The sequence below is a fragment of the Panulirus ornatus genome, chromosome 42 (genome assembly GCF_036320965.1).
Source record: "Panulirus ornatus isolate Po-2019 chromosome 42, ASM3632096v1, whole genome shotgun sequence".
In the NCBI taxonomy this organism is placed as follows: Eukaryota; Metazoa; Arthropoda; class Malacostraca; order Decapoda; family Palinuridae; genus Panulirus; species Panulirus ornatus.
The window spans coordinates 31,007,081-31,031,655 of record NC_092265.1 but is presented as its reverse complement, the minus strand read 5'-3'; the positions used below and the strand labels follow the sequence as shown (position 1 = coordinate 31,031,655).

General features: G+C 39.5%; 2 non-coding genes across 2 annotated transcripts; both read right to left on the bottom strand.

Moving 5' to 3' along the window:
• Positions 1-7,203: 7,203 nt before the first annotated feature.
• TRNAA-GGC (transfer RNA alanine (anticodon GGC)) lies at positions 7,204-7,275 on the bottom strand. Its single transcript has one exon. It is a non-coding gene; the product is annotated as a tRNA-Ala (tRNA).
• A 516-nt stretch (positions 7,276-7,791) lies between these two features.
• TRNAV-CAC (transfer RNA valine (anticodon CAC)) lies at positions 7,792-7,863 on the bottom strand. The gene has a single exon. It is a non-coding gene; the product is annotated as a tRNA-Val (tRNA).
• Between the last annotated feature and the right edge of the window lie 16,712 nt (positions 7,864-24,575).

The window sequence follows — 24,575 nt, the reverse complement described above, 5'->3', positions numbered from 1 at the left end:
TTGATTCATATGTCCTGCTTCAGTTCACTGATAGCAGGTCGTCCCCTGTAAATCACATCGCCCCAGTTCACTTTATCCTATACACGCCTCTCACGTGACCTTGAGCATATTCAGGCCCTGATCACTCAAAATCTTGTTCACTTCCTCCATCCATCTCCAATATGGTCGCCCTATTCTTGTCCTCTACACTTCTGACACATGTATCCTCCTTTAACCTCCCCTCACTCACTCTCTCCAAATGTCTAAACCATTTCAGTACACCTTCTTCAGCTCTGTCAACCATGCTCTATTTATCATCACACATCTCTCTTACCCTATCATTACTTACTGGATCAACCCGCGTCACACCACATGTTGTCCTCAGACATTTCATTTTCAACACATTCACTCTATCATCAAATCTTCCTCATACTGTCTCTACCTTCACCGCCGACTGACATCACTGTTCAAACTCAGGAATGTCTATACCATATTTATTGTACCTGAGCCGCGCCCCAGCCAGGTCCTCCTGACTAACTAGAGCCACACACACACAGAGGCACCAGCTGGACACAATACAGAACACAACACACACAATCCTCCTGGGTCCATCTCACACCACCTACCAAGATGTGCTCATCTGGCTGACCCCGTCCACCCCCTCCCCCCCACCAACACCACCAGCTCACCCCCAGCCCCCTTCACCACCCCCCCCCGGTACAATGACCTCCTCTCTCTCTCTCTCTCTCTCTCTCTCTCTCTCTCTCTCTCTCTCTCTCTCTCTCTCTCTCTCTCTCTCTCTCTCTCTCTCTCCTCATCCTCACGGACCGCCGTTCGTCAACACTCGACTTGTACCAATCACAGCTGGAACAGAGAGATATAAGACCAGTCCTATACCTATTATTGTGAACGTCATCAATAATCCAGGAACAAGTACACAAGATAAGCAAGTAAACTGCTGCTCAGTTTTCCACTTATCGACTTAGTTAAGACAAACAAAATATCACCAGGTGTACCACAGTGGTGTGTGCCCGACTGACTCAGTAACATCATTACTGGAACTCCACCAGAGTCTGTGTTGTCGCTTACCCCTCCCCACAGCCGACCGACCGACCCCACATAAATAGCAATTGATAGTTTGAGGAAAATAATGATTCCTGCCTTAAAGGTCAATAGTAAGGAATGGTCGGTCTTCAAGATTATTGCTCTGATGTTAACAAACATGGTCAAGTGAATCTTGTCATTTGTAGTAGAAACGTTAATTCTATTATGGAAGTGAGCAATGGAAGGAGTGATGCAGATTGATCAGGTGGAGGAAGTAGGTGAGGTAAGGTGTGGTGGTCAGTCACACCATTTACATGTTGGTCACAGGAAGAGTTTAGTAAACACTATCGTCTCTCACAAGAATGAACCAGGTTTGTTCTGGAGAAGATAAGAGGAGGGAGGAAGGCTGCCTAGATGGAAGAGGTCAATTATGGTAAGATTACTGGAATGATTGACATTATTATATTTGATGTAGGAATAATGAGCCTCATAGTTTGCCTGATCTTCGTAACGTTCATCACGATCACTTTATGTAATAACTCACAATGATATATAATCTCCACATCTCACTCCCTCACTCATACTCTAGTTCTTTAATATAACACCAGTGCAAAACAAAATGGCTCAGTAACCAAAGATATTAGCACCGTGTGCCTTAATTACTAATTCATCCTCATTCTTAATAAAAATAACAAGAACATTCATCTATCGAGGCTTCTAATGAGTCTAATAGACTATCAATGATGACATTTATATTCATCTTCCTTCAACCTTCTGAAATGTTAATCCTCTTTCATGTGTGATCTTAAAATCAGTTCAGGTTTTGCCACACTAAAACCTTAAATTCATCAACTTGTTATTTTCAACTATTATCCCATTCCAACTGAGTGGAGCAAGGTAACCCTTTTTTATTGAAGGATAAGTTATGAAGGTTCACTTCTCTACTCTCGTCCCAAGCCTCTCTCTCCTGTCCTGCCTGACTCTCGTCCCAAGCCTCTCTCTCCTGTCCTGCCTGACTCTCGTCCCAAGCCTCCTCCGCCTGTCCTTCCTTTTTCACATAAAGTCTCTCTCTTTCAAATCCTCACTTTCCTCACAAACCTATCTCATGTTCAGACTCCCTCATCCCAAGCCTCTCTCTCTGGTGCAACCTAACCCTCATCCCAAACCTCTCTCTCTTGTACAACCTAACCCTCTTCCCAAACCTCTCTCTCTGGTACAACCCAACCCTTATCCCAAGCCTCTCTCTCTGGTACAACCCAACCCACATCCCAGGTCTCTCTCTCTGGTACAACCCAACCCTTACCCCAAGCCTCTCTTTCCTTCAAAGCCTCACTCTCCGGCCAAACATCTTGTGTTCAGCCTCTCTCATCCCAAGCCTTTCTCTCCTACAAAGCCTCACTCTCATCCGAGGCCTCCCTCTCCCTCCCTCTGCACCAGCAGTATTTAAACATTTTCAGTGTTGCAGGTCCACGTGAATTTGGGGAAGATTAGAGAAATTATGGAACTCTTTATAATGTGTTCCATTTTCTCAAAGTTGCTTGAAATCTTACAATTGCACGTGCCGGGCTACCACAATAACCGCCACCTGATTGCCACTCTCCTGGAGGAGGAGGAAGAAGCCGATGTTGTGATAGTAAACATCACATGATGTATCACTAATGGTCATAAGATCAAACATTATGGCTACACATCCCGACAATCACCAGACTGTGTGTGGCACAGCACGAAGGACGGAGTCGCCCGCCAGTCTTGTACGAAGCACAATACAATATCTCACTACTTCCTGCCGCTTTCAATACTTTCTATCAGTCAAGACACTCACACTACGTACGTACGTACATACACCGTTCTATTATCCTTTGTACATCTTCACTACTGGCGTTTTGGACCTTATCTGAATGAGTCACATCAAATGGTTATCAAGGATACAGAATACATAACACCTTTCCACTGTCTTTGTCTTTCATACTCTATCATTCTTACTTGCTTGCCATTATTACACTTAAGTTCACTTGACAACTTATCGTGTTTCATTTTCTTCGTGGACTCATAGTAATATATATATATATTTTTTTTTTTTTTTTTTTTTTTTATACTTTGTCGCTGTCTCCCGCGTTTGCGAGGTAGCGCAAGGAAACAGACGAAAGAAATGGCCCAACCCCCCCCCCCCATACACATGTACATACACACGTCCACACACGCAAATATACATACCTACACAGCTTTCCATGGTTTACCCCAGACGCTTCACATGCCTTGATTCAATCCACTGACAGCACGTCAACCCCTGTATACCACATCGCTCCAATTCACTCTATTCCTTGCCCTCCTTTCACCCTCCTGCATGTTCAGGCCCCGATCACACAAAATCTTTTTCACTCCATCTTTCCACCTCCAATTTGGTCTCCCTCTTCTCCTCGTTCCCTCCACCTCCGACACATATATCCTCTTGGTCAATCTTTCCTCACTCATTCTCTCCATGTGCCCAAACCATTTCAAAACACCCTCTTCTGCTCTCTCAACCACGCTCTTTTTATTTCCACACATCTCTCTTACCCTTACGTTACTTACTCGATCAAACCACCTCACACCACACATTGTCCTCAAACATCTCATTTCCAGCACATCCATCCTCCTGCGCACAACTCTATCCATAGCCCACGCCTCGCAACCATACAACATTGTATATATATATATATATATATATATATATGGAGTGAAAAAGATTTTGTGTGATCGGGGCCTGAACATGCAGGAGGGTGAAAGGAGGGCAAGGAATAGAGTGAATTGGAGCGATGTGGTATACCGGGGTTGACGTGCTGTCAGTGGATTGAATCAAGGCATGTGAAGCGTCTGGGGATTTTAATTTTTTTATTAATATAATTTTTTTAATTTTTTATAATTTTATATTTAATTTTTTTTATATATTATATTTTTTATTTTATAATAATTATAATTATATATTTTTTATTATTTTTAATATATATTTTAAATTATATTTTTTTTAATTGATATTTATTTGTATATTTATATTTTTTATTTTTATTTATGTATTAATTTATTTTTTTTTTATTATATTAAATTTTAATAATTATTATAATATTATTATATTAAAATTATTAATAATTTTTTTTTTTTATTTATATAATAATATTTTTTAGTTTATTTTTTTTATTTTAAATTTTTTTATTTTAAAATGTTTAAATAATTTATATATAATTTATATTAATTAATTATATATTTATGTTTATTTTTATTTAATTATTTATTATATATAGTAATTAAATTTTTATTTTAATAATATATTTATATATTATTATAATATATTTATATATTTATTATTTTTATATTTATAATTAATTATTTTAATAATAAATTGTTTAAATATATTAATTAATTTTTTATTATTATATTAATATAATAATATATTATAATATTATTTTTTTTTGAGTTTTTGTATATTTTTTTAATTTTAATTTTAAAAAACCATGTTATATATATTAATATTATTAATTTTATTAATTATATTAATTAAATGTATTTTTAAGAGTTTTTTTTATATGTTTATATTTTATATTTATTTAGTTTTTTTTTATAAATTTTTTTATAATTAATTTTTTATTATATAATATATATTTTTAATTTTTTTATATATATTTTAGTAATAGTAATTGTTATTTATATTTATTATTATTTAATATTTTATAATAATTATTATTTATAGTTGTTTTTTATATTTAAATAAATTATATTTTTTTATTTAGGTTTGTTTATAATTTAAATTATATTATAATTTTATTATTTATTTAATATTTATAATTTGTTTTTTTTTTTTTTTTTTTTTTTCTTTTTTTTTTTTTTATTTTTTTTTTAACATTTTAGTTATTATAATTTATTGTATATTGATTAATATTATATATATTAAATTTATTATATTATTATTTTAATAATTTTTTTATAATTTTATTTTTATATTTATAATTTTATTATTAATTATTTTTTTTTTAATATATTTTTTTCAATTGGTAATATTTTTTATATATAATATAGTGTTTTTTTATTATTTTTTATTATTTATATTTTTAATTTAATTATTTTTTATTTTATATATATTATTTATTATTTATTTTTTTTATTATTTTTAACTATATTTATTATTATTATATTTTGTATTTTTGTAATATTTTATTTATTTATATTTTTTTTTTAAAATATATTTTTATTTATTTATTTACTTTTTAATTTTATTAATATTTTTTTATATATTAATTATTTATAAACGAATTGTATTTAATTAATATATTTTTTTTTTATTTATTAGATTTTTTTAAGTTATATTTATTAATTAAACTATATTTAAACCATGGAAAGCTGTGTAGGTATGTATATTTGCGTGTGTGAATGTATGTATATACATGTGTATGGGGGGGGGGCATTTCTTTCGTCTGTTTCCTTGCGCTACCTCGCAAACGCGGGAGACAGCGACAAAGTATAAAAAAAAAAAAAAAATATGTATATATATATATATATATATACATATATATACATATATTCGAACTAAGAGGATATGAACGCGCGCTTTCATAGAACATTCAAACCTCCAACAGCCAGGATTGAACCCGGGACCCCTGTGCAACAGGCGGGAGAGCTACCGCTAGGCTATGATCGCCACTGATAGGGAAATAACTATTCGAATACTATGTACTCGAATACCCTTCGTCTCACGTTGGTGAGCAACTGGGTCTACACCGGTCTTTTCCTGCCTGTTTCACAGGGGTCCCAGGTTCGATCCTGGCTGTTGGAAGCTTGTATGATATATATATATATATATATATATATATATATATATATATATATATACGAATAAAGTGTATATGAACGCGCACCTTCATAGAACATACAAAGCTCCATCAGCCAGGATCGAACCTGGGACCCCTTGTGCAAGAGGCAGGCATGCTAACCGCTAGGCTAAGGGACTGTATAATAGGAAACAACTATTCGAAATACTAAGTACTCGAATACCCTTCGTCTCACTATGGTGAGCAACGGGGTCTATCGGTTGTTTCCGAACAGAACACATAGCCAGCTGAGAGCGTTTTACCGAACCTGACTGTACAACGCGGAGTTATATGAATACGAATAAAGTGTATATGAACGCGCACCTTCATAGAACATACAAAGCTCCATCAGCCAGGATCGAACCTGGGACCCCTTGTGCAAGACCCCTTGTGCAAACGCTCTCAGCTGGCTATGTGTTCTGTTCGGAAACAACCGATAGACCCCGTTGCTCACCATAGTGAGACGAAGGGTATTCGAATACTTAGTATTTCGAATAGTTGTTTCCTATTATACAGTCCCTTAGCCTAGCGGTTAGCATGTCTGCCTCTTGCTACTTGATGTTCAATATAAAATTTTAACATATACATTCATCTTCACTAGAGAATAATTTTCATTTCACCTTAATCTTAATTACTCCTTGTTTCAGCTACATCCGTATCTTCCATTCATTCTTATATCTTATATTAGTTACATCATTGCAATATCTCTATATCTTCTCTGTTCCGTCTTTTGAAAAATTGAAAATGAGAGTAAAGGATTTCCGGCCTTTTGCTCCCTCCCCTTTTAGTTGCCTTGTACGACACGCAGGGAATACGTGGCAAGTATTCTTTCTTCCCTATCCCCAGGGATAACAGCATCTGGTGTTCCCAGACGGTCACCCATCCAAGTACTAACCAGACCCAACGTTGCTTAACTTTTCTGATCGGACGATATATATATATATATATATATATATATATATATATATATATATATATATATATATATATATATATATATATATATATATATTTTTTTTTTTTTTTTTATACTATTCGCCATTTCCCGCGATAGCGAGGTAGCGTTAAGAACAGAGGACTGGGCCTTTGAGGGAATATCCTCACCTGACCCCCTTCTCTCTTCCTTCTTTTGGAAAAAAAAAAAAAGAAAAACGAGAGGGGAGGATTTCCAGCCCCCCGCTCCCTTCCCTTTTAGTCGCCTTCTACGACACGCAGGGAATACGTGGGAAGTATTCTTTCTCCCCTATCCCCAGGGATAATATATATATATATATATATATATATATATATATATATATATATATATAAGACTGAAAACAATGAATTTCCCAGATAACAAAAATGGAGGCGCCGGGGTTTGAACCCGGGTCCTCTCGCATGCCAAGCGAGTGCTCTACCACTGAGCTACGCCCCCAAGAACATATTTTGTGACATAGTATTATATGAAACACTGAGATTACCACGGCAAAATAGTGTTTGACCGACTGTTGCCGACTAGCCGGCAAAATAACCACAGGGTAAATCTCCATGTTGCTGTCGTGTTTTCCTCTCAATTTTCCACGAAGAAATGTTTTACTTTTTTATTGTCGTTGCAATAGACTGGAACTAAGCAATAGACTGGAACTAAGCAATAGACTGGAACTAAGCTGACCTGGTATGAGGTCAGAGCCCTCATTATCATCCCTGCTAACTACCGTTCGTTCCACAACCGATGTCTGGCCCATGTTAACTCTGATGTGCCCAGCAGTTGGAGGAGGATCGCCAGAAGCTTCTGGAAGATTTCAAGGACGTCTTGATGGACCTGACCCTTTCAGATAAGGTCGAAAACCCCAATTTATTGTGAAGATCTTCACTATAACGTTGGACGAACATACTGAATGTTGCACACATGTGATGCGGACAAAATGAAAAAAGAAAAAGACAAAAATTATGTCTGGTGTGGGTCTCGAACCCACGACCTTGAGTGTGTGAGACTCACGCTCTACCACTGAGCTAACCAGACAATAGAAAAATACGTCTGTTTCTTCAATATGAATTAATGAAAATCTTTGCGAGGCAGCGTTTAGAAAAGAGAGATGTCTTTGACGAAATTTATTTGTTTGGCTCCTTCTTCTGTTCCTCATTATCGAAAGTAAACATACTGTAGGATATATATATGTATATATATATATATATATATATATATATATATATATATATATATATATATATATATATATATATATATATATATATATATATATATATATTGGAAAGGATAACAATTTTGCACGTGATCAAGTATATTCTTATGAGTCTACGGGTAAAATAAACACGATAAGTTCCCAAGTGCACTTTCGTCTAAAACTCACATCATCAGGGAAGACAAAAGAGAGAAATATAACAGTCAGTTTATATACAACGAAGAGACGTAGCTAGTACGCCATATGGTAGACATGTGATTGTCCAAGACAGACAACAAGCGTATCATAAACTTATTATGTGGACAAGAAAGTGAATCGTTTACAAATTTTATCAACAAAAAAAAAGTTATCCAATTTGTGTAGACAATCACTAATATTGACTATAATTCTTTGTTTATTCAGTAATAGAATATTCAATGATATTTCTGGTGGTACTGGAGTTAGAGTTGATAACTGAGATGGCATTATTAACTCTAATTCCAGTACCACGAGAAATATCATTGAATCTTCTATTATTAAATACACAAAGAAGTATAAACCTTAAGGAAAACAACATGGCGGTCAAAAGTAAGCTGCAGGAATGAAGTTTATGAATGGAATATTAGTGAGACGATCCAAATGACGAATGAATGAGAGCGTAGTCAACATACAATATAAAAGGACATATTATGAATGGCAGCCAGGCAAGTAACGGCCCAACTGAATGGAAGGATTTAAAAGTTCGCGTTATATGACGAATTTTGATAGATTATCCAAATTTCCATTCCAGTTATGAAACTTAATGGTTGTGTTCAGTTCTAGAGACAAAGTTAAAGGGTTTGTGTTTCAGAGATGAACCACAAAGGATATCGTTAAATTAACTGACATTAAAATTTGTCAATTAAGTGAATCATTTTGTACAATAGCTGTAATTTGACAGAGTTAAAATTTCGCAATTTCATTACAATTCTAATTGAAAAGTTTCAGATTCAATGATGGTTTGCACAAGTTTAACGTACATTTAAAGATTCTGTTTATATGACGCATCTTAAAGGACTCTGTTAAAATAACGCAGCAGGAAGGTTTACGTTCAAATGACGGTGGTTAAATGTTTATTGATGAATGGTAGATTTAGATGGTAGATTTACTGTATCTTCACCAACAATTGGAAAACAGTGACTGCGCCACGGTATCTTCACTACCACTGAGGTTACACTAACTGCATTACTATATCATTAAAATCATGATCAGAATATCTTCCTTACTGTATCTTCACCAACAATTGGAAAACAGTGACTGCGCCACGGTATCTTCACTACCACTGGGATTACAGTAACTTCACAACTATATCCTTAAAACTGGATTAGAGTAAGTTACTGTATCTTCACAAATAACTAGACAACAGTGACCGTCATACTGTATCTTCACTACCACTAAAATTACAGTAAATGCATTACTATATCCATAAGACTGGATTAGAATAACTTTCTTACTATATCTTTAATAACAACTGGACAACAGCGACCGCTCAACTGTATCTTCACTACTACGGAGATTACAGTAACAGCATTTCTATATCCTTGATACTCGATTCAAATAACTTCCTGATTATATCTTCACTACCAACTGGAGTATAGTCACTTTATTCATATACCTCCAATACAGTGTCTTACATTGCCAGTAGTGTACATATAACAAATATATATTAATATATTCCCAGTCTGGGTTGTCATACACACAGTACGTAAAGAAGAGGTTATTTCTTATATTTGCTCTCGTTCTCCCAGTCTCCCCAAAGATCCAATACCAAACGTCATTGACCAAAGAAAGTCTCAGTCTATCTTTCGTGATTTTTGTTTGAAACATATAACTTCACTACTATGTGAGAGTTGAAATTCACCATATTTCCGTAAGTATCCAGGATATACTTTGTAATGACTGGCTTTCATTTTGTTCAGGTTAAGAGTTGGAGATTATCGATAGTAATGACAGACACAATCGATCATATGGAAAGGCCAAGGGTTTTGGAAATGGAACCAAAGCCCCAAAGAGATTCCCGAAGAAGACGACGACGACCACGACGACCACGATCACACAACCAGCAGAGAGTGGACCATTCCACATATACCCAGGATTATGAAATAGGAGAACAATACACGGCCATGGAGGTTCCAGAAGAAACTGCAATGGTGCCTGACATGGGGCCATTCCCATCACAACCTGACATGGTACCATTCCAACCACACTCTGACATGGTAGTATTCCCACAATCCCCTCACGTGTTCCAGGGTCATATAGAAAGTCCAGGGGTTTTGGAAATGGAACCTACGCCCCAAAGAGATCCCCGAAGAAGACGACGACGACGACGACGACGACCACGCCACCAGCAGAGCGTGGACCATTCCACATGTCCCCAGGGTTATGAAATAGGAGAACAACACACGACCATGGAGGTTCCAGAAGAAACTCCAATGGTGCCCTTGGAGGTTCTCCCACCACCCCCTCCGGAAGAAGTAGTCCCACCACCCCGTCCCCGGGAACTTCCTACACCAACCTGTTCCCAGGAACTTCTCCCTCTACCCCGTTCCGTGGAAATTCTCCCTATACCCCGTCCCCTGGTTCTACTCCCACTACTCCGTTCTCGCCAACTTCCACCACCCCTTACCCCGGAACTTCTCCCACCACCCACTCCCTTGGTTATCATCCCACCATCCCGTCCCCTGGCTCTCCTCCCACCAACCAGAACCAGTCACCTGGATCTCCTCCCACTACCTTTTCCCCTGCTTCTCCCAGCACCCCGTCTCTTGGCTCTACTCCCACCACCCCGTCTATTGGCTATACTCCCAGCACCCCGTCGCCTGGCTCTACTCCCACCACCCAGTCGCTCGGAAATCCCAATACTCCTGTCCCCAGGGAATACTTCCACCACCCCGTCCCCTGGCACAACTACCACTACCCCTGTCTTCCGCCTCGACCTTGGAGTTTCCGGAGAAGCCTCCAGAGTTGACTGCTGCCATGGTCCTAGTGAGTGCAGAAAAAAGCCTCGCTCCACTTTCCGACGTACCTTATCCCGTTGTCTCAGGTGGCTCGGCAGGATCACTTGTCCCTGTTGTGTTAGACGTCCTCGGGTTTCTGGTCATTGAGAGCCAGGCAGGCACTGACACCTTTTAGTTATCCCCAACGCCATGACCTGGCAGCTAAAATGGATATTTCATTTCTAAAATGGCTGTAAATATATGCTGTAGCTGCAGTGAACAGAGAAACTCGACTGTGTCATATACACCTCAGCTGCAGTGAACAAAAAAAAAATGACAAGACATATGCATATGCAATCTTGCCACAGTCAACAGAGTAGGTCATACGTATCTATCTACCTATCTATCTATCTATCTATCTATCTATCTATCTATCTATCTATCTATCAATATTTCTATCTTTCTATTTGTCCATAACTCTGATACCTATTCCCATCAGGAACTTCCATCAAGGGGGTGGCCTCAGCAAAAGTCTCCACTTAACTCTGTCCTTACTTGCCTCTCTCGCATATACCATTACACACGTTCTTCCACTGTTTCTCTTCCACTCTATGGACTTCCTTTCACACCAACCCTTCTCTTTCATTCTCTTTCCTCATGTCAGAGGTGGTCTTCCTCTCACATCAACCCCTTTAACTCTACTATCACACATTCTGTAAACGGCACATGTTCCATTCCAACCACGAGCCCAAACCACCTCAAAGTATGTTTCACCTAGTCTACCACTCCACAATTTATTCCGTTTACATTCCCTGTCATACCAGATCTCTCATACACCCCCTCATTTCATATCTCACTCCATCTAGTCATACCACATGCTCCTATCATATCGTGTTTCATTTTCCCTGTGGACTCATATATATATATATATATATATATATATATATATATATATATATATATATATATATATATATATATATATATATTTTGCTTTGTCGCTGTCTCCCGCGTTTGCGAGGTAGCGCAAGGAAACAGACGAAAGAAATGGCCCAACCCACCCCCATACACATGTATATACATACGTCCACACACGCAAATATACATACCTACACAGCTTTCCATGGTTTACCCCAGACGCTTCACATGCCCTGATTCAATCCACTGACAGCACGTCAACCCCGGTATACCACATCGATCCAATTCACTCTATTCCTTGCCCTCCTTTCACCCTCCTGCATGTTCAGGCCCCGATCACACAAAATCTTTTTCACTCCATCTTTCCACCTCCAATTTGGTCTCCCACATTTTGAAAAAGAAGACATTGAATGGAGAAATTACTGAGATAATCTCCAAAGATGATTACTGGTCTGAGAAACAAATTCAGAGAGCAGATTAAACGACTTAAATCCATTCAGCTTTACGGAAAAGAAGTTTAAGTGATCCTATACAGGTATATGAAGTTATTGTAATGGCATCCCTTTAAGCTTGATATTTTTACTTCCTGTAACTAGTTCCAACAATTAAAACAATATTCAGCATTGTGATTTAAGTGACTGAATTTAGGATGCATTTGGATCTGTCAAAAATTGTATCTAGCAAATACTTCAACTTTCAACTGACATCATTCTATCTTTTTTATTCATTTCATCTCAGTTTATCATCTTCCTGTTACTGTTTAATATTAACAGTAGCCCGTCTACGTAGTTGGGGCTCTGAAGCAAAGTTTTTCTAGCCTAGGTTAGGTTAGCATCTAAACCAAACCTAAATGACCTTACCTTAGAAATATGTTCAGACAGTACCTTCTGAAAATATTTCTTAAGGTAAGGTCGTGGGGATTAGTTTAGGTGCTAACTAAACCTTGACTAGAAAAAGTTTGCTTTAAAGCCACAACTAGTTGAAAGGCCTACTTTAAGTGGTGATATTGGAATTCATTTGCTCCAGTGTGTTCATCCGTCCGTTTGTTTTATGTCCATCTAAAGATGCATACGTTCAATTTTTGATGTAGATTGATTTCCTATCTTAGTTTCGTCTACGGAATTTTACGTCTTCAGTTCAGCAAACCATTGTGGTAATGAAGGGAAAGTCACCACATTCATAAGCCGAGTGCACGTAGCTTATCCCACCTCGTTAGAGAGAAAACTTACCTGTATTTGAATTAATGAACGGGCAAAGAGAAGACAAAACTCTAATACACATTTATTATACAACTATATAATTTATATCATATACATTATCACATTTCCTGCACTTTCCATCACAAATTTGCTGAGGTCATAGCCTTGAAGTTACCATTACCTTACAACCTTAAGGATGGTGGTCTACAACACCTCTAGATTGATGGAGAAAGCGAAAAGTTTCGTTTTACTATTAAGACCACAGAAATGCGGTAATTCCACTTCACTACCACTAACTACTAGTTATTTTACTTGTTGATTTTCACGGCTAAGATTTTCATCCTCTGAGCGAAGCCATACAATAATCGTCCTTATCTACTCTGAGCATTGGATAGCCTCCTGATGATCAAGATTGCTGTTTTGGTTGTCCGTTTCCCTTGTTACTGCTGCGCCTCACTGCACACCTTACATGAGTGCCTTCCACAGTATTAGGGACAGCTGCTGGGCCTCACTGTAGCTACTTCTGGGACGGTTGCCAATCTTCCTCGTATTCTCTCATGACCACAGCGCCAAACCGACTCCCGCCATCAGGCCGAAACGCACAAACATTTCTGACAAAATTGAGACAACCGCTTTCGCGTCAGTTTTGACACTAAGTGAATTTAAACGACAATTACGCTCAAGATGCTTGGTTTTTCGTTCATGGATTGAACAGAAGCAACCAACGATGGTTGCTACTGCCCAATCCATGAAGTCCCCCCCACCACGGAAAGGTAACCAAGCTTCGGGGGGGATGGGTGTTTACCCTGACGCCAACGGAGAAACTCAATATAATATTTTCATTATAACTTTCCTAATCTTGAAAAATGAATCAATGAGAGGGATGAATAGCCCCAGTCATATGAAGATTGGCTAACCGAGTCCTTGCGCAAAGTGATTTCTTTGAGGGTTGCTTTATGGAAGGCACGGTAGCGTCGGAAGAGTTTCATTTTTTCTTTGAAGACGAAGGAAATTATCCCCGTGAATTTATGTATTTTTTTTTTTTTTTGGGGGGGGGGGATAATGTTCCCATATTTTTTCTTTCTTTGTTTTTCAACGTCCCTACGTAGATATTATGTGTCATCCACTACTGGGAGAAAGCCAGACTTCCGCCAGATTAACGTTATCCTTGGCGAGGCGAAACTAAAGTTGTCTTGGTGTTGGTTCCTTAGTGATAACCCAAACACAAACACAAACACACCTCCAGTGTCCACTCTAGGGCCGTTTTCTCCTGCAGCACCAACAGGAAGAAAGAACTCAGGTTCCTCACCAACTGAACCTTTTGGCACGGGGAGCGTGAGTCATCTCGACACGCCTTTTAACGCCCGTACGAAGTGCGGAGTGCGGTCGGTCTGTAACGTAGGACATGTCATGTGTTATTGGTCCCAGTCGGTCTAGAACGCTGGGCCTGACATGTGTTGGGGGACCAAGTCGGTCTTGAATGGTGGGCCTGACGTGTGTTGGGGGACCAAGTCGGTCTTGAATGGTGGGCCTGACAGGTCTTGAGACCTGCCATGTCTCCCTGAAGGTGGGCCTGACAGGTGGGGTGGGCTGCATTTCCTCATGGATGGTGGGTCTGGTAGGGAGTGTGGGCTGCAGCGCCACTTGAGTGGGCGAGGTCACTTGGTCAGCATCAGTGGGACGGTGAGGTTTCACTTTTGCACAGCGACCGTTGACGGAGAGTGGTGTCACGTCGGCAAGAAGTGCCTTCTTGTAGGAGGCATAGCAGGAGTACTGGATGACGGCAATCCCCCGGTGGTTCTCGTAGGTCGTGTAAGACTGCATGTCGAAGCGAACGATGTCGCCGAACTGCTTGAAGAATTCCCAGACGTTCGTCCTTGAGATTTTGTATGGAACGTTGACGACCCTGATGGTATACCTCTGCAGGACGGTTTTGAGAACCCCTTGCAACTGCTCGTTGGTGGGCACGATGACATGTATGTCGTCATCATCGCAGCCCAACTCATCTATATGTGGGAGTCGGGTCTCGTGTGGTGGACGGTCCAGCAAATCCTCCTCATCGTGGAAAGGCAGGTAGGCCTGGTCAAGGAGGGCGACCCAGAGCACCTGCTGCTGCTCGACCACCTCCACAACTGAGCTTTTTGCAAAATCTTCCATGTTGAAGATACTATGATTACGTTGTGCACTTTACGAAGTAACCTCGGTTATCCTTGTATGTCCACAAATATAGTGAGTCTATATTGATATGGAAAAATATAGTAAGGTACCCCCATGCTCTAATATCCCACATAGAAATAAAAGCATAGTCGACTTCATACAAACAAAAGCCTGTCGACTTCGGCGATTTTGAATGCAGAGACCATCTAAAATATTGTAGGTGGGTTAATGGTTGTTACATGGTGACCAGGGGTACAGGTGAATGGGACAGACTGGATATAGTGAAGATCGATAGGTGGGACAGACAGGGTATAGTGAACATCCATAGATGGGACAGACTGGGTACAGTGAAGATTGATAGATGGGACAGACAGGGTATAGTGAATATCCATAGATGGGAGAGACAGGGTGTAGTGAAGATGCATACATGGGACTGACAGGGTACAGTGAAGATTCGTAGATGGGACAGACAGGGTATAGTGAAGATCCATAGATGGGACAGACAGGGTATAGTGAAGATTGATAGATGGGACAGGCTGGGTATAGTGAAGAACCATAGATGGGACAGATAGTATAATGAAGATGTGCAAATGGGACACACATTATAATGAATTGATTGATGGGACAGACAGGGTATAGTGAAGATCCATAGATGGGACAGGCTGGGTGCTAGGTATAGTGAAGATCCATAGATGGACAGAGGTTATAGTGAAGATGTGTAGACGGGACACACATTATAATGAATTGATTGATGGGACAGACAGGGTATAGTGAAATCGATAGACGGGACAGACAGGGTATAGAGAAGATCCATAGATGAGACAGGCTGGGTATAGTGAAGATCGATAGATAGGACAGACAAGGTATCGTGAAGATCGATAGATGGGACATACAGGGTATAGTGAAGATCGATAGATGGTGGAAGACAGGGTATAGTGAAGATCGATAGATGGGGACAGACAGTGTATAATGAAAATAAATAGATGGGACAGATTGGTTATAGTGATCGATAAATGGGACAGACTGGTTATATTGGCGATCGATAGATGGAAATGTTGGCACAAACAAACAATGGCCAGGTGGTCCTGAGTAGCAGATCTCTGTTACTTGCAGGCCAGAACTTAATGATGGTGAGAGATAATGGTGTCTCCCTCTGTAGTGAACATGATATTGAGAGATAATGGTGTCTCCCTCTGTAGTGAACATGATGGTGAGAGATAATGGTGTCTCCCTCTGTAGTGAACATGATGGTGAGAGATAATGGTGTCTCCCTCTGTAGTGAACATGATGGTGAGAGATAATGGTGTCTCCCTCTGTAGTAAACTTGATGGTGAGAGATAATGGTGTCTCCCTCTATAGTGAACATGACGGTGAAAGATAATGGTGTCTATGATTCGGTACGTAGAACTCACATGAGATTAATCAGATATATGATTATGAGCAGAAAAAGATGTTATCTATGTGTGATATGTAAGAGGAGGAAAACTATTCCCACACATCACATTTTACACACATTTCCACTGGACAAAGAAAGGTAAGGGGTATTGCTGTGATGGAATTGGTAAGACATTCATAAATATAAACGTAGGATGGGATAAATCTAAGTCAAGTAGATAACAAACAACCACATTTTTCTACAAACTCAACAAAGACAAAGGCGAATTTTTTAGATATCAAGAAGTACATACCATATTTCCCCAGTACCTACAGTTTTGTAATTAAAGAAAAAAATATTCTTGAGCTTACTTATTGACGAGTCACTTATGCTAGTTAACTTTGTTTTCAAGCTCATTATTGTTAGAGTATTTCCCATCATCTCTTATCTGCATAATAACTTCATCAGGATCATTAGGCTTACGTGGACCAATTACAGGTTATGTATGTAAATATGTTGCTTTAATGTTAAAGAATGAAATATGTCCTGGTTGATATGGCATGATTGTTGATGAAACCGTCAAGTTGATTTGGTCCCTAACATTGTGTTTAATGTTACCTACATATGTTATTGCTCATAGTTGTCTCAAGTCGTGCGTACAATACTTCATCCTTGGGAAAAACATAAAAAAAAACAAGTTTTAGATTATTTTCTTTTTTCAAACTGAAAACTCACTGTAAAGTTTTCGTCAACAAACAGACAGCCAGACAGCGCAAGGGTAATTAGTACCACCAGCTGTTGACAACGCGCACAATTAAAGCAGTCATTGCTCACGCGAGATTACTCCTGCTTTCCTATCTTTCTTATATAGTCTTTGTACAACTACACACAAACACACACACACACAAACACACACACACACACACACACACGCACACACACACACACACACACACACACACACACACACACACATACACACACACAGACACACACACATATACACACACACCATCATTGATGTCATTATGTTTCCATTACAAGCTACATTACACTCTCCACAAGAGGTAATTCTGCCCAGTGTACACCCTCTATCGTATCCTGCTATCTTCACTATTTTGATGTTTCATCTTCACTACACTAGTGCTTCAACTTCACTCTGTTAATCTATCATCTAGGATATTAAATCAATGAGGAAACGCTAGTCTACTATATTTTTGTGTGGCTTCACTATATTTTTGCAAGTGCTGGTCTATGTAAGTTTACTTCGTCAAGTAAATCATTCATCTCACCAGATCGCAGAAATGACTCACATCCGCGCTGCCCATCGGTACCCTGGCAAGGAATCCTTCCTTGAATTTTTCGAGGCTCACATCCAGCAAACCGGGGCTGTTAAAGATTGTATAAGCCGAACTGAGCTATATTTGCGATACTGTGAATTCTGCGAAGGGTTCGGGTACGAGAAAGCTGCCGTCCTGAACGTCGGGAGAACACTGGGACGGTGGGGCATCAAGGCAGATCGCAGACTTGGAGGACGCAACGGCCGCCACCAGGAGTACGCCTACACCAGAATTGCCTGGTTGTCCGGCAGTGAGGGCCTGGTCCAGGGAGGAAAGCGGTGCCTTCCAGAATGCCAAAGGCCTTCCAGGAAGAGATCACATCTGGATATCGAACCCGTGCACGAGAGAGTAGTGGTGAAGATCCAGACTCGGCATCAAGATGATGATGACCTGTGCAAAGGCGGACCCAGCGAGGAAACTGGTGTAGTTGACACAGGAGCAGCCGCCATCCCCATCAATGTTTCTTTGGCTCCCACCAAACAACGGGGCAAAGTGATGCCTACCACTGAATTGGTGACCTTGATCCCCTACTTCTATGGGGATGAATCAGGCTTGGTGGATCCCGACGTACTCGTACTGGTCGTCGATGAAGACCCTGATGTGTCCGTCGCTGTGACTGGAGGATCTGCAGCACCTACAGCAGCAGCCGACCCTAAAGCTGAAGCGGCCGTGTTGAAGATTAAAGTCCACACCACCAACATTCATCCCTGAAATTCCTTAAACCTTAAGTTCCCGTCGCTGAGATTGGAGAAGCTGCTCCTCCTCCAGCAGTCGACCCTGTTATACCCGGTCCTCAGAAGACACTTCCTATGACAAAAGTTTTCATTCAGTTGCAAATCATTGTCAAACTATTGTACGGATGAAGCGGTTATCATAAAGGATTAAATTCTTAGGAAAAGTTCCTACCATTTATCAGTCCCATCTACTGGGAAGGAAAAAGAAAATAAATAAGATACATCCATTCTGTTGGGTGCCATAAACATGGCACAAATGGACCCTAAGTCGAACTGCTGACCTCCTAGTGGTAGGGTCCGGGCAACTTTGAGGGAACATTAACCTTCAAAGGCTAACAGCAGTCGCACAAAAACAATAAAGATTAATCATTATCAGTCATTTACAATAATCATAGACGATGGTTATAGCCTCGCCTATCTATCATCTCATTCGCTGTGAACGAAATCATAGGCGACTCTGATTGCACCTACATCTATCAGTTTACCTATTTATATAACCTTTTATCTATCTGTCTATCGTCCCTGTTCGATGGTTTTCTGTATCATGTAAATCTCAGCCATTGAAATGTCCTGAGATCAATGTCGAAGAAGTGAACAAAAGAATTCTAGTTTGGACTGAAATACTTAGCCCCGTTTTTGCACATTTTCTCACCATTTATCCACCATTTATTCCCCTTAAGGATCCACGAACTATCTTCAGAGTTGTATTACAAATATATGAAACATGTCACCAACTCACTGTTTTGTTCATATTTCTTGCTATATTACATCTGTCAGTTTCTAAATGCAATCATCGGATGATTATGGCTGTGTCTACACACTCCCGCCATCTGCCCAACCTGGTACATATGATCATTTAAACTCTGACATTTCAACAAATTGTTTCAAAACGACTGCATGAAACGCGAACTTAAAATTCATCCATTTAACTCCCTCATTCATTAACGAACATTTAAACATCATCATTTGAACGTAAATCTTCCAGCTGCATTATGTCAACAAAGTCCTTTTAGATACGTCATTAGGTTAGGTTAGGTTAGGTTAGGTTAGGTTAATTAACCTCGTCAATTAAACACTTTAATATTACCATGCAACAGTGAACTTTTACACACCGTCATATTGCAGCTGTTGTATGAAATGCTTCACATAACTAAAGAATTTAAAGTGAATTATTTTAATGATACTCCTGGAATTCTGCACTTTAATATGAACCTTTAAATTCTGACTGTAGAGGTACACATGACCTTTAAATTCCACCAGAGCAATGGAAGTCTGTACAATTAATTTAACTCTGCCACTGAACGCGAACTTTTAAATTTAGCTGGGCGGCCTTTTATTCCCTGGCTGCCATTCATACTTTGTCCTTTTAAACTATGTGTTTATATCGTTCTCATTCACTCTTAATTTCGATCGTCTCTGATATTTCAGTCGTAAAATTTGTTAATGTTCCCATATTGCTTTAGTTAAGGTTTATGGTTAAACCTAAAGAATCTACAGTGTCTACAGTGACGGAGCCACCTGTATGTTGTACCAGACAACCAGTAATGTATGGTGACTGACGTCTACAGTGACGGAGCCACCTGTATGTTGTACGAGACAACCAGTAATGTAAGGTGACTGACGTCTACAGTGACGGAGCCACCTGTATGTTGTACCAGACAACCAGTAATGTATGGTGACTGACGTCTACAGTGACGGAGCCACCTGTATGTTGTACCAGACAACCAGTAATGTATGGTGACTGACGTCTACAGTGACGGAGCCACCTGTATGTTGTACGAGACAACCAGTAATGTATGGTGACTGACGTCTACAGTGACGGAGCCACCTGTATGTTGTACCAGACAACCAGAAATGTATGGTGACTGACGTCTACAGTGACGGAGCTACCTGTATGTTGTACGAGACAACCAGTAATGTATGGTGACTGACGTCTACAGTGACGGAGCCACCTGTATGTTGTACCAGACAACCAGTAATGTATGGTGACTGACGTCTACAGTGACGGAGCCACCTGTATGTTGTACCAGACAACCAGTAATGTATGGTGACTGACGTCTACAGTGACGGAGCCACCTGTATGTTGTACAGTCATTGATTAAAGTCTAGAAGGTTTGTTGCCGAGCTCACGCCTCTCGCATTCGAATCATGATGGTATCGGAACTCTTGTGAATCATGATGGTATGGGAACTGTTATGAATCATGATGGTATGGGAACCGTTATGAATCATGATGGTATGGGAACCGTTATGAATCATGATGGTATCGGAACCGTTATGAATCATGATGGTATGGGAACCGTTATGAATCATGATGGTATCGGAACTCTTGTGAATCATGATGGTATGGGAACCGTTATGAATCATGATGGTATGGGAACCGTTATGAATCATGATGGTATCGGAACCGTTATGAATCATGGTGGTATGGGAACCGTTATGAATCATGATGGTATGGGAACCGTTATGAATCATGATGGTATGGGAACCGTTATGAATCATGATGGTATCGGAACCGTTATGAATCATGATGGTATGGGAACCGTTATGAATCATGATGGTATCGGAACCGTTATGAATCATGATGGTATGGGAACCGTTATGAATCATGATGGTATGGGAACCGTTATGAATCATGATGGTATGGGAACCGTTATGAATCATGATGGTATCGGAACCGTTATGAATCATGATGGTATGGGAACCGTTATGAATCATGATGGTATCGGAACCGTTATGAATCATGATGGTATGGGAACCGTTATGAATCATGATGGTATCGGAACTCTTGTGAATCATGATGGTATGGGAACCGTTATGAATCATGATGGTATGGGAACCGTTATGAATCATGATGGTATCGGAACCGTTATGAATCATGATGGTATGGGAACCGTTATGAATCATGATGGTATGGGAACCGTTATGAATCATGATGGTATGGGAACCGTTATGAATCATGATGGTATCGGAACCGTTATGAATCATGATGGTATGGGAACCGTTATGAATCATGATGGTATCGGAACCGTTATGAATCATGATGGTATGGGAACCGTTATGAATCATGATGGTATGGGAACCGTTATGAATCATGATGGTATGGGAACCGTTATGAATCATGATGGTATGGGAACCGTTATGAATCATGATGGTATGGGAACCGTTATGAATCATGATGGTATCGGAACCGTTATGAATCATGATGGTATGGGAACCGTTATGAATCATGATGGTATCGGAACCGTTATGAATCATGATGGTATGGGAACCGTTATGAATCATGATGGTATGGGAACCGTTATGAATCATGATGGTATGGGAACCGTTATGAATCATGATGGTATGGGAACCGTTATGAATCATGATGGTATCGGAACCGTTATGAATCATGATGGTATGGGAACCGTTATGAATCATGATGGTATGGGAACCGTTATGAATCATGATGGTATGGGAACCGTTATGAATCATGATGGTATGGGAACCGTTATGAATCATGATGGTATGGGAACCGTTATGAATCATGATGGTATGGGAACCGTTATGAATCATGATGGTATGGGAACCGTTATGAATCATGATGGTATGGGAACCGTTATGAATCATGATGGTATGGGAACCGTTGTGAATCATGATGGTATGGGAACCGTTATGAATCATGATGGTATGGGAACCGTTATGAATCATGATGGTATGGGAACCGTTATGAATCATGATGGTATGGGAACCGTTATGAATCATGATGGTATGGGAACCGTTATGAATCATGATGGTATGGGAACCGTTATGAATCATGATGGTATGGGAACCGTTATGAATCATGATGGTATGGGAACCGTTATGAATCATGATGGTATGGGAACCGTTATGAATCATGATGGTATGGGAACCGTTGTGAATCTCGTACCTATGATTCATAGTGAGTGAACCCAGGTGCCTCGGTGTGGTAACATAGCTGTTCTGGTGAGGGTGGAGGTGGCGGGTACGGACTTAACAGTGAATTATCATCCATGGCATCATTTTGGACGGGTTTAATGACGTTCAGTCACAACTGCCACACTTGTTTGGTGCTTAACACTCATTTAGATCACGATTTTGGGTTGTTTCCAGCCTATCTATTTTCCAGATTATATTGTTATAATGGCCACTACCTGGACACAGAGTGTCACATAATGAAATAATTGTTAAGGGTTAGATTAGGAACAGAAAAACTAGGCAACTTGAGCTTGACTATTTATGTGCTACTCTGCCGCCCGCAGTCATGTTGGCAACGCTGGTCACTCGTGATGGCTTAGTCTCGGCGACTCCACTTCCCCCCTGGCCGGCTGGGGGGGCGCTCCAAGCTGCCAATATCAAATGTCAATCTTTTTTTTTCGCTCTGGATATTTGTTTTTGTCTCCTACTTGTTATCTTAAATAATCAACATTATGTAGATGTTCACCGCAATATAATGATACTGTGTACGCACTGATATAAAACTGATACAGTATCGATTTAAATATTAACGACAAAATTGGCGGTCAAAATAGCAACAACCAATGAGGTGTGCGTGTCAGGTAGCCGGCCTGGAGGGAAGTGGAGTCGGCCGGTTATGGTAGTAGTGTTGCCAACATGACTGCGGTATAGCTATAGGTAATGATAGACTTTACGTTTGTCTTACACAACAACACAGAGCCGGGCCCCCGGGGAACTGAGTGAGTCTTTACCTTTCCAAGGTTTCTGGGAATCGAGACTAAACACTGGAGACTGAGTTTATATCCCACACATATAAGTAGTAAAAGGATCCGTGACGTTGTCTTCAGGTATTGTATATAAAGAGAGAGAGAGAGAGAGAGAGAGAGAGAGAGAGAGAGAGAGAGAGAGAGAGAGAGAGAGAGAGAGAGCCTGATGGTGTTGTGTGATTAGAATAACCATACAGGGCGGACAGGAACATTAGTTTATTGCAGTAACATAACAGATTAACCTTAATTACATTTAATGTGACCTTCATCCCCCAGCCACGGCCATCAACAACTTGGTGAATCCTTGTGGCAACACAATGGACGAAGTTTGTGCATAAAGAGAAGAATGACACAACAATACCAGGCATTAGAAGCCTGCCATATGTAGGATAACCAGACTTACATTCTCTCGAAGGCCACACAATGAGGGCTCATGTGATACAGGTTTAGAAAAGCAGGTTTGTTGATTGATACAGACCAGACCTTAGATTTTAGCCTGAAAACAATGAACCTTTATTACCATGAATTTCCATATGACAACAAACAAACAGAGAAAAAAAAAGATTAATACCTGGCCATAGATATGTCTCAAGATATCTTGCTATATATAAAGACTTTAAAGATCAATATCTGACCATATGTATGTCTCAAGATATCTTGCTATATATAAAGACTGTAAAGACCAATATATGACCATAGATATGTCTCAAGATATCTTGCTATATATAAAGACTGTAAAGATCAATATATGACCATAGATATGCCTCAAGATATCTTGTTATATATAAAGACTTTAAAGATCAATATCTGACCATATGTATGTCTCAAGATATCTTGCTATATATAAAGACTGTAAAGATCAATATATGACCATAGATATGTCTCAAGATATCTTGCTATATATAAACACTGTAAAGATCAATATCTGGCCATAGATATGTCTCAAGATATCTTGCTATATATAAAGACTGTAAAGATCAATATATGACCATAGATATGTCTCAAGATATCTTGCTATATATAAAGACTGTAAAGATCAATATATGACCATGAATATGTCTCATGATATCTTGCTATATATAAAGACTGTAAAGAGAATCAGAGATAAAACAGAAGTAATGAAAAGTAGAT